The following is a 12,452-nucleotide window of genomic DNA, read 5'->3' as shown; positions in this document are numbered from 1 at the left end:
AACTTCGCACAGAGCTTCAGCTACGAGAATTGGAAGGATTCTCTGCTCGGAGACTCATCTCTCGGCCTTGTCTCGTGGTTCGCCCGGATCTACTCTGTAAGTTGCTTCAGACCAGTCTCTCTCTCAGAATCAGTATATGCACGTCTCTATGTATTCATGTATATCTTTCAGTGAATTTGCATAAGCTATTTATAGGCGAAGCTTGGCTCTTTGACTTTGTGATCCCCACTGTATGGTTATAGTAGTTCATGAAATGGCAGAGTGAATATTCCTTCTATTACACAATCAACCCATCAGAAATGCATAACTGAAAGTTGTACACTTGTTAGAATATTCCGCAAATGCGTTGCTCTTTACATCTTCGATCGATCGTCGCATGCGGTGTTATTTTTTATTACCGCATGCGGTTGAAATTGCATCGATCGCTAGAGCTCTTGATCGATTGTCGCATGCGCCGTCATTGCGTTGATCATCTTTTCGTACTCGATTGATGGGCGCAATGCGACGTAGATGTGTTGTTTATTTTGCTTTTGAGCCATGAACGCATGTGGTGACTGATTTCCTACAAAACAGAAACTGAAACATTCTATTCTACCATCACAATGGTGTTAGTAGGTGTATTGACGACATTTTATAATTTTTGCATTTCTTAGTCAATTTCTATACTATCAACGTAACTTTTCTTTCTTTTTACCGCAATATCTAAATAAAACAGTATAAATAGCTTGTATTTCTACAAGTTACCAGCCGCATAAAGACTGCACATCAAGGTGACAGTATAATAAATCATGATGGGACAGAAAGTTGATAACGGTCGAATCCGAATTTAGTTGACAAGCCGTTAAAGCCACACTGTAGCAAGTACCCTCAACTTTTGGTGACCAATAATCGACGCATCAGAGCAGGAGAATTAATACCGCCCATCATTGCAATCATTAGAAAGGAAGGTTGCTTCACCTTGAGCTCTATAAATACTGAAGGCCACCAGTGTAAGAAGAGGTTAACAAGTTAGAAGTTAGAGAGTTAGTTAGTCTGTTCACGCACATACTCGTAGATATACTTAGAAGACGGAGACGAACAAGGAGACAAGGAAGCCAAGAGATCATTCCCGGACAGATCGAGAGACTGTCGGAAAGTGTTACAAAGGAGACAGGGCCAATACTTGCAAGAGCAAGAATATACATGTGGAATGGAGTTGGAGTGAAAAAGAGCAGTGTAAAAGGCCACCGGAAGCAAGACATTGCTTACCAGGCTTCTTATCTCTCAAATCCATTTGATATTTTGTATTTAGTACTTTATTTACAGCAAATGGAAATCTCATTTCAATCTATGTTCAATCTCTCTGTACTTTGCATAAGTAGCTAAATTTCTGAAAGGGTTGAGAAGTACTTAGCTAGCATGACTTAAGATTTACATTTTATGTGATCATCTTGTCTTCTATTTGCGTCATTCACCCTTTAGAGATACTTGAGAGAGTAGTCTAAAGATAGAATGTAGACTTGAGAGAGGCAGATTAGAATCTAGGCTTGAGAGAGTCAAATTAGAATCGCATAAGCAAAAAATAGAAACTTAGACATAAGTTCTATTGCTATTAACACATCGCATGACCCTAAAAATAGGAATGATTGTATGCGGTCACCTTGTTTTATCTCTGCATTATTCATCATCGCATAGACAAAAATAGAAACTTAGACATAAGTTTTATTGCTATTAACACATCGCATGCACCCTAGAAATAGGAATGATTGTATGCAGTCACCTTGTTTTATGTGTGCATTATTCATCATCGCATAGACAAGAATAGAGGCTTAGACATAAGTCCTATCGACTTTTTCTTATACACATCGCATTCGTCCTAGAAATAGGAGTTATGGCATGATGCATTGAGAGATGACGTGCTGTTATTTGTGTGTAGCATGATCACATAACTTGTGCACAATCTTAGGAAATGTAGCTAAACCCCTTCTCAACCCCTTCGTCGCATACTCATTGTAACTCTACGCTTTTATCAACTTTGCGTTCAACTCCGTCACATACGAAAAATTCTTAATCAAAACACCATCCACTTCATTTGTTTTTACTACCACAAGAGAATCAAAGTGACTGTCGCATATTTACTTAGTAGTCCCTGTGTTTGACCCTGGACTTACCAGGAAACCTAATAAGGCTTATACTTGGGTCTTGTTAGGAAAACTTGCATGATCACCGCAAACTCACATCATAACGCATCATAATTTCTACCCATCAATTTGCATAGGTGAGGGTTGGCTCAACAACGTCGACTCAATAAACCTCCCATTTCAGGAGTAAGACTAGATATATAGCTGGGACATACGGTGTAAGATGGAATTCACTCCTACCTACTTTTAGGGATAGTAGAGAGGTTGTTTCCTTAAGTGCTAATTATGGGTCTTGAATAAGGGGCCCTGCCTTCTCACTGGCTCGATAAGGGCTTGGTTTTGTTTATTGGATCACAAAACAATTGTTCATTAAGGGATCAGTGGGGACTTAAGGAACAAGAGATAATTTCGAGGGTAAAATAGAGATTCAACCCAACCATTATTACGAACAACCTGTGAAGGGTTGATTTACTAATCATGGTTATATCGAGTGGACATAATATATCTACAGTGAGGGGAGTTCAACTATGGGCTTTAGTCGAGTGACCCACTAGTTAACTAATCGCGGTTAGATAGGTCTAATGAATTTAGTCGATTAATCTCGGATCGTTGGAGTTCATTATCTGTAGGTCCACGAGGTCCCCCTACTAGCTCGAAAATGGATTAGCTCTAGAGTAGCGTGATAAATTAATTTGAAACGTTCAAATTAGAATCAAACGGAATTGGAGAATATATATTTAAATATTATTTAAATATATGAAGATGGATTTGTGTAAAATTAATTTAATATTGAATATTAAACTAATTAGAATTATTTAAATTGTTTAAATAATTATTTATTAATTTTACTAAAAAATTAATTTATGAAATTAATTTGTAAAATTAATAAATTTTTATTTTAGAAATAAAATATGATTTTAAAATCAATTTTCGATTTTGGAAATAGAAAAACACAAAAATGAAAAATTGGATTTTTCATCTTCATCTTCAAACTAGCTCACAAAGAACCCATTATCTTAAACCTTCAATAACTCCAAGCACGAGTTGAATCCCATGTAATAAATCTCTTTGCATGATAGTCTGAAATATATTGAAGAGATTAGAGTGAAGTTGAAGGATAGTGATGTATTATTTTATGATGTGGAATTATGGATGAAATGTGATGAAGAAAAATGCGTTGAGCACTCAAGTTTTCTCAATAGAGTCCAAGTGTAAACCCTACTGAGTTTTCTGGTAAGTCCAGGGTCGAACTCAGGGACTTGGGAAAACAGGTTGCGGTGGTAATTATTAGGAAAACTTTGCGGTAACCAAACAAATCAATAGTTGTTGAGGTTGTTGTTTGCGGTAATGAAAATAAACAAATGCGGTGGAGTTCGAAAAGAGTTGATAAAACGAAAGATGCGATGAATATGCGGGGAACGGGTTGAGAAGGGTTTCAGCTAACACTTCCTAGAATGCGTTCATGTTTTGCGATCATGCAACATGCATACAATAGTAAACCATCTCCCGATGCGAATGCTACGGTTTCTAATGCTAGAACGCGTGCAATATATGCGATAAGTCTATAAGACCTACACATAAGCCTCTATTCTTATTTATGCGATGACGAAATGAAACACGCACAAATAAGGCGACCACATAATATTATACCTATCTCTAGGGTGCATTCGATGCATGTTGGCAAACAGAGCTTATCTCTAAGTCCCTATCTCCTGTTTATGCAGTTCTAATCTTGCTCTTTCGAGTCTCGATTCTAATCTAGCTCTCTCAAGTCTTAGTTTCTTTCTTTAGGCTCTCTCTCGAGTATCTCTAATGGATGAATGAAGCACACATAATACAAGATAATCGAATAAAATGAAGATCCTAGGTCATGTTAGCTTAGTTCTTCTCAACCCATTCGACTAATTTAGCTACTCATGCGTGCTAAGAGAGTGAACAGATGTAGAATAAGAACTTCCATTGTATAAATATAAAGATGAAGTACAAGACAACAATGCAAGAATAGAATAAAGAGCCTGGTAGCAATCTCTTGCTTTCTAGGCTTTTACACTTGTCTTTTCTACTCATGTTCAAAAGATAATCTCGCTCTCGCGAGAGTCGGCCCGTTCTTTACTTCTATGCCTCCGAGTTCTCTCTCGAGTTTCCCTGAGCGATCTTCCGGCGTATCAGCTCTTCTCTTGCTCTACCTTAAAATAAAAGGGAAAACTATGGACAAAGCTAAACTCTGTAGAAATTTATCTAAGTATCCAAACTCCTTTTCTGAAGGATGCCTTCTGTATTTATAGAGCTTGGGGGTGAAGGCGACTTTTTTCTTATGATTACACAGATGGGATGGCTTTAATTCCCTGACTGATGCACCAAATATTTGTCATCGAAAAGCTGAATGTACTTGTTATCGTTAGCGGTTGTCAACTTAATTCGGATTCAACCGTCATCAGCTTTTTGTCCCATCATGATTAATTACGCCTTTCACCCAGATGCGCCCACCAAGTTGCGCCGACTCTATGCGACAATCCTTTTTGAGCGAGATAGTATGTGAACACAGAATCACCGCAAAGCAACACAAATCACACAAGGCCTTGCAGTAATGTTGCGCTTAACCATTGAATTCTTGAGATCGCGCTTCTCGCCCTGCATTAACGCATATTCTGCATAAAAATACCAAAGTAACTGTTCTAATGTGATGAACGCATGCGATCGCAATGTTATAGACTTAATACTTTTTGAACGCAATCTAACATCTTTTATCAATGCAATCCAGCATTTTTAAGAGTTTAGTACTGTAATAACGTGCATTTCTACCCGTTATCAGATGGCAACTGATTGAATTTTAGCTTAAAATTCGGGTAGAAGAAATTGTTCTTCATTTTGGGTTGTTGCAGTGAGCATTCTCCAAGTTCCCTTGGTTCCAGCTTATTTTGAGTTCCACAACTCAATCTAGAGCACTAAGAGAATAGCAGAGAAGATCTTGTAGTGGTCTGCACAAAGTTAGAGGAAATAACAGCTGAAAATCGAGATTTCAATGGTCTCTCAAAAGTATGTCTTGAAACCCTATTAAATTCTGTTTGAGCATTTTTTCGTTTCTACCAAAATTAATCAATTAGAGTGCTTATCGATCCTCGTCGCTTCCCCTGCGTGCGCTACCATTCCAACAGTGATGCGCAGATGATGGGCGTCAACGCTACACGATGAGCATTGGTGAGATCTGCACGATGAGCGAGAGCTGTGCGGTAGGCTGTGTGCTATGCGATGGGCGAAAGCGAGATCGTCGGGTGACAAACATCAGCGTGAGGTCCCCTGAACGATGAGCTAAATGATAAGGCAGTGAGCTAAACGATTGGACTTGTGTTGATCGATATTAATCACCAATTAAAAACACCAGATTTCCTTAGCACCAGATTTGACTCCATGAAAGTTGAAGGTGTCATGCTATACTTTAATGAGAAGCGGAGGAAAGTAGTATAAAAAAGGAAGGCCAAAATTCAAACGATCAGTTTGATCATTTTCTCCGTGCAAATTTAGAGTTCTTGGTGTCTTGGAAAGCTCTGAGAGTCTACTTTTAGAGGTGACACAGCCGGAAGAAGTCCTCATTGGGATAAGGCTGGAGAAGGAGAAAAAGAACCAGAGGTTCTGTTCTCGGGTGAATCTGGGCCATCGTTAAAGAATTGAGTCTCTAGGACAGACCACGATGAGTTTGAAGCTGAAATTTTGAGGTAAACTTCCTGAGATAATTCTTAACAAGTTTGTAGAAGGAATTTCTTCAAATGAGCTTAGAATTTGAGTTATTAATTTCGTAAGTTGAATCCGGAATTGTATGAACAAGCAGGCAGCTGCTTGGGTTGAGTAAGTTGACAAATCGAAGGAAACACTTGAACAAACCAAGGGCTGAGCTTTTTTGTGCGTCAGACCTACTGTATAGGCCGAGGAGAGCTTGCAGTTGCATTTGTGAAGAGCGGTTGGAAGCTTTGCATGAGCCAAATCTCAAAGAAATTCCTAAGTGTTAAGACATACAGCAAGGTGCGTTGAGTGAAAGTCATCAAAAGGGAAGGCTAAACGTAAAGCTTACTTAAGAGTTAGTCTCAAAACGGAGACTTATGCTAGTAGCTAATATATGCTTTTGTGTCCACAGGAGTGACACCAATGATAGAAGCATATCGACCCTTGAGGAATAGTTCTAAAAGTTGTGAGTGACTGAATGTTTACAATGTTTTAAAGAAACCATGTTTTAAAGAAATATTATTCTCAGCTAACTAGTTTTACAAAGTAAATTCCAAGCCAACCATTAGTTATGAATTATACGCATGCCATGTATGAAAGTTTATTGAAAAACTATTTATGTGTGTTTAATTACACAAAGCATGCATTAGCATCTTTAAAGACATGTTTTCTATGCGTTATGATTTACATGCTTTAAAGAGAAAGTCATTGTATGACTAGTTTTACTTGAAACTCGATACCATGGGACATTTGAGAAGGTATCCGAGCAGCTCGATACTGAGGGACATTTTGAGAAGGTATCTAAGCAAAAGTACCTAAGGCATGACGGTACTTAGTTATGGCCACGTGTACGTAGGTAGTCAAAGTCAGAGATTGAGCAAAAAGGTTCTCTCTTGACTAAGCAGTTGACGTTGGGATTTAAACACAACATGGTTATTCTCAACTAAGGAACAGTTAATGTTTTTACGTTGAAACAACTTTATATGCTTTATGCTTGGAAAATGTTTATATTGCAGTACAAGGTTACTGTAGAGATTTACATTTCAGTTTGATCTCTTTATTGAGACTTTGGCATGAGAATCAGTTTTCTTTCTTAAGTCACTCACTGGGCTAGTAAGCTCACCTCGTTTTCAAATGTTTTTCTTTCCCCCAGGTAGCGGTCAAATCCTCAGAAGATAGCTCTGCATCTGCTCTATCACTCAAGGACAAAAGTTATTGTAACCCGTCTGTTAGGTGGTTACTGTAAATATTGTACACATATTATAGTTGTTCATATAGGAACTAAGTTTTGGGTATTGGGACTTTTGAAACTAGTAATGTAATCGCTATAAATGCTTAATATTTTTAGCCATAGAGCCATCCGCTGTGTATGAGATTACAGGTTGGTATCAGAGTTATTTCTGCTAGAGTTATTAGGCAGTAAGTGTCAACAAAAAGGTTGATAACTGCTGTAGTCATATCATTTCCTAGCTTAGAGAGTAGTCTGGGAGGAGGTGTGACAACGGGGGTCTGAAACTCTTACCTCTCGTCTCTACTGAAGTCTTGTGTTGCTTCACACCTGTTTGGAGTTGGTTTATCCCACCTACACTCCACTCAACTCTAATAGTTGTCTCAACTAGCTGAGTGAAATCCACTTAATTAGTTGTAGAGGTAACAGGAGTACATATCTTCCTTCGTAGGCCATTCTCAAATCTTTTACATCTCTCTTTCTCTTTCGCAATGATCAGAAGGGCATACTGAGATAACTCTATAAATCTCTACTCGTACTCAGTGACCGTCACCGATCCCTGAGTTAGCCTAAGAAACTCATCCCTCTTTGATTCTCTAAATAAACTAGGGTAGTATTTATCCTCAAATACTTTTCTAAACTCAGGCCAAAAAATAGCTTCTGAACTGCTTCTTCTGGTCTCTATGACTTTCCACCATTTCTCAGCCCCTTTCTGCAGTAAGAACGTCGCTAACTCGACCTTACGGTCCTTAGGGCATCTCATAACACTAAAAAATTTATCAATCAAGTCCAACCAGACCTCAACATCTACCAGATTTGTGGCTCCATAAAATGTCGTCGCACTTAAAGCTATCAGCCTCCTGACACCGAATTTCTTCTCTGGATCTATCTAATCGATCCTACACTCGTCGCCAGTCTCTGGGCTATTCTATCAAATACTCGATCCTCCATCTGGGGATCCGCTCTTACCCATGGGGTACTCGACTCATTTTTAGAAGTCGTCTCTTTCCCTATTGGGTCTCTAACTCTCTTCCCCTTCGAATATGGGTCCTATCTAACTTCAAGGCCTCTACTGGTAGGGTCAACATTCCTCTCCTCTGTCTGCCTGCTTAGCCTGCCACTTTTCTTGCCTAATTAACAAGTACACATGTTAGGGACTTACTTATGAGACTTAATATAATGCATGAACTCTCTTTTTCACCCAAAATCTTATGCTCTAATACCAACCTATCACACCCCCTCACAGATTACTCTCTTAGCCTAGGAAAGGACATGACTATAGTAGTTATCAACTCTCTTATGACACTTACTGCCAACTAACTCTAGTGGAAATAATCTGATACCAACATGCAATCTCATACACAGGGGTTGTGTCTATGGCCAAAATTTTTGGGGTTGATGCCTTAAAGTCTCGTGTCCTGTAGTTTGTAAACAGTTTGTACGAACGCTTGTGTTGTATAATATATGATATTTACTTCACATCTTGTTTTTTGCTCAATTGCATGTTTTATTTGCTTTACCACAAACTAATAAACATAAAATCCCTAGTTATCTGTGTGTAACTTAAGCATGTATGTGGTGACGTATAAGTGGATCATGTCTTGAGAGAAAACCAAAATGGTCTATAGTATATGGATATAGGAAGGAAACCTTATCCTGGTAATGCTACGGATACGACCCGCTGTGTGGAATGGTCACAAGTATTGTGACTTGTCACAGATGGTCTGATCCTGATCGTTCGTGTAGGGGACATGCGAGCAGGGCCGTCCAATACAAAGAGTTTGTATAAGTCTTGACCACGCAGTGTTAACGTCTCATTATATAACACCGTTCATGACAGAGACTTCACTTCACTAGGATGACCAAGGTAACATGGCCTCAATCCTGAGTGAGTTGGGAACTCCTGTCATTGAGGGCGGTCCTTTGATTTGTATGGGTGCGAGTGGCCAGGTCGCTAATTCAAACCTACCATTTTGGGGATTCGTCTAATTTGGGAGTTGGGAACTCAGCTACATAAGATGGAATTCACTCCTTCCCCGAAGCAGGGGTAAGTAGATAGATAGCTCCCTTAAGGACTGATTTCAAGGCTTGAACGACGTGGCGCCACACATCTTCTCTTGGCCCGAGAGGTGTTCACACATAGTTGGACTATGTTGTATTGTTCATTAGAGGAATCAGTGGTACTTAAGAAGTGAGATGTAACTACAGGGACAAAATGATAAATTGTCTTAGCTGTACTTACGAGCATCTGTGAAAGGGTCATCGTACTCATGATTGGTTATATCCGATGGACACAAAAATATATCTGTGGTAAGAAGAGTTCAGTTGTTGGTCATTAGTGAAAATGCCTGACAGATAACGAATGGTGGATTCTCATGGCTAAAGAGTTAGTCAGCTATTCACGGACTATGGAGCTTCGAACCACATGTCCATTAGGACCCCTGGATAGCTTGGATAAAGTCGAGAATCAGTTTTTTGGTCAGTTTGAAATGTTTCAATGACAAAAGGGAGTTCGATTATATAGATATAATTGAACTGGTTGATTATATGTGTTATAATTGACTAAATGTATGAGATACATTATTATGAAAGGAATTTAGATATAAATATGATTTATATCATGTGGAGGAGAAATTACTATAGTAGATATGTGATATCAAACTATAGGGTAAGAATATAATATGATTATATTCATTAATTATTAAATTGGCTAATTATATGATAATTAGTCTAAAACTTCTCTCTGACGTGCATTGGGAGCAGCCACATTATGGTAACCAAAATTTGTTTCATTTTGCAAAAGTTCGAAAAAATTGGCATCAATGTGAAAACGTAACGATCGCATAGTTTAAGAGCCTATATGATAGTCGCTCAGTGCCTAAATGATCACACACCTCGCGCCTAATCGATTACACGCTAGTCCCTAAACGATCGCTTAGCTTTCCTAAACGATCGCATAGTGTGCCGTGTTTTTTAAACGATCGTCTACCATTTACTAAACGATCGCTTAGTAAAACCTATAAGATCGTGTAGCTTCTTCTAAACAATAAACATTTAGCTATACGATAGCTCTTTTTCTCTCCCACTTGCTTATCGTTTACACGATTTATTCTTTCTCCAACCTCTACCAAATTCACCAAAGACCACTCTTTGGATTCTCACTCTGAGAATACCAAGGGCTCCATTTTAGTGGTGTCGTCCCGCTATTGTTCACTTGTTCGTGATTGATCGTGTTGCTGCAGCCGATGCATTTACTGGGAGATAGAGTACGGGTGGAGGTTCTTCCACTGCATCTAAGTTCCAAAGCTTGAAGAGGGTCTTCAACTGGTATGAGAACTCTTTCCCTTGTATTTTAGTATTCAAAGCATGCCTTTAATTAGTGTGTATTTGCATAACTGTATGCTAGAATGTATATGTTGTATTTTGGTCATAATAAAATCGGAAAGATCCGAATGCGCTCATGGATGCTCTTTGCTAAGAGTTCCTTCAATAAAATAAACTTTAACTATTAAACACAAAACATTTACAGAGATTACATTACAAGTCTCATAAGTCTTGACACCCAAAATCTTAGTCCCTACATGAATAACTATAACATGTGTACTATATTTACAATAACCACCTAGCTGACGAGTTACAATAACTCTTGTCTTTGAGTGGCAGAGCAGATGTAGAGCTACCTTCTGAGGATTTGACCACTAACTAAGGAAAAGAAAACATTTGAAAACGGGGTGAGCTTGCTAGCCCAGTGAGTGACTTAGAAAGAAAATTGATTCTCATGTATACGTCTCAATAAAGAGACCATACTGAAATATAAATCTTAATAGTAACCTTGTACTAAATAATAAACATTTTCCAAGCATAAAACATGTAAAGTGGTTTTCATCATAAAACATTAAATTGTTACTTAGTCGAGAATAACCCTTCTGTGGTTAAATCCCAACGTCAATTGCTTAGTTAAAAGAGAACCCTTTTGCTCAATCTCTCACTAGTCAAGAGAGAACCCTTTTACTCAATCTCTGACTTTAACTACCTATGTGCACGTGATTATAAGTACTGTCATACCTTAGGTACTACTGCTCAGATACCTTCTCAATGTCCCTCAGTATCGAGCTGCTCGGATACCTTCTCAATGTCCCTTAGTATCGAGCTTAAAGTAATACTAGTCACACTATGACTTTCTTTTTAAAGCATGTAAAGCAAAACACATAGAAAAACATGTCTTTATAGGCTCTAACGCATGCTTTGTGTATTTAAACACATAAACAGTTTTTCAATAAACTTTCATACATGGCATGCGTTTGAAGACATAAATTCATAGTTTGCTTGGAAAAACTACTTTGTAAAACTAGCTAGCATGTGAATAATCTCTCTTAAAACATGGTTTCTTAAAAAAAAAAACATTGTAAATACTTAGTCACTCACAACTTTTAGGATTACTCCTCAAAGGTTGATATGCTTCTAACACTGGTGTCAAGCCTGTGGACACAAAAGCATATATCTAGTTACTAGCATTGGTCTTCCTTTTGAGACTAACCCTCAAATAAGCTTTGCATTTAGCCTTCACCTAGAAGACTTTCACTCAAACGCATACCTTGTTGTAGGTCTAGTACTTACAAATTTCCTTGAGACTTTGGCTCTTGCTATGCTTCCAACCACACCTAACAAACGCATCCCACTTGTGCAACCAACACTTGCTCTAAGTGTTCCTTTTGCCACACATGGTCATCCACAAAGGCTGCTTATGCATCCAAGACTTCAACGCAAGCCTTCCTCAGCCCACACAGTAGGTCAAACGCATTGGAGTGCTCAGCTCTTAGTCTGTCCGAGTGTCTACTCTGAGCTGCCAACTTACTCAACCCAAGCAGCTGCCTGCTTATTCATAAAATTCCAGATTTAACTTACGGAATTAATAACTCAAATTCTGAAGCTTGTCTCAAGAAATTTCCTGCTATAAAACTTATTTAGAATTGTCTCAAGAAGCTTATCTTAAAATTTCAGCTTCAAACTCTTCGTGGTTTGTCTTGGAGCCTCAATTCTTCATCGACAGCCCAGATTCACTCATGAACTGAACCTTTGGTCACTTTTCCCCTTCTCCAACCTTATTTCGGTAAGACCTTATTCCAGCAACATCACCTCTGAAACTAGACTCTTAGAGCTTTCCAACGACACCAAGATCTCTCAATTTGCACGGAGGAATTGTTCAAACTGAGCTTTTGAAGTTCAATCCCTCCTTTTATACTGCTACCCACCGCTTACCATTAAAGCCTAGCATGACACCTTCAGCTTAAATGGAGTTAAATCCGATGCTTAGGACAGTTGTTGCCCCTTACTCGGTGGTTAAGACTGATCAATGCATGCTTCAATCATTTAGCTCAGCGTGAAGA

The sequence above is a fragment of the Benincasa hispida genome, chromosome 5, assembly GCF_009727055.1.
Source record: "Benincasa hispida cultivar B227 chromosome 5, ASM972705v1, whole genome shotgun sequence".
Taxonomy (NCBI): Eukaryota; Viridiplantae; Streptophyta; class Magnoliopsida; order Cucurbitales; family Cucurbitaceae; genus Benincasa; species Benincasa hispida.
This window is presented reverse-complemented; position numbering follows the sequence as displayed.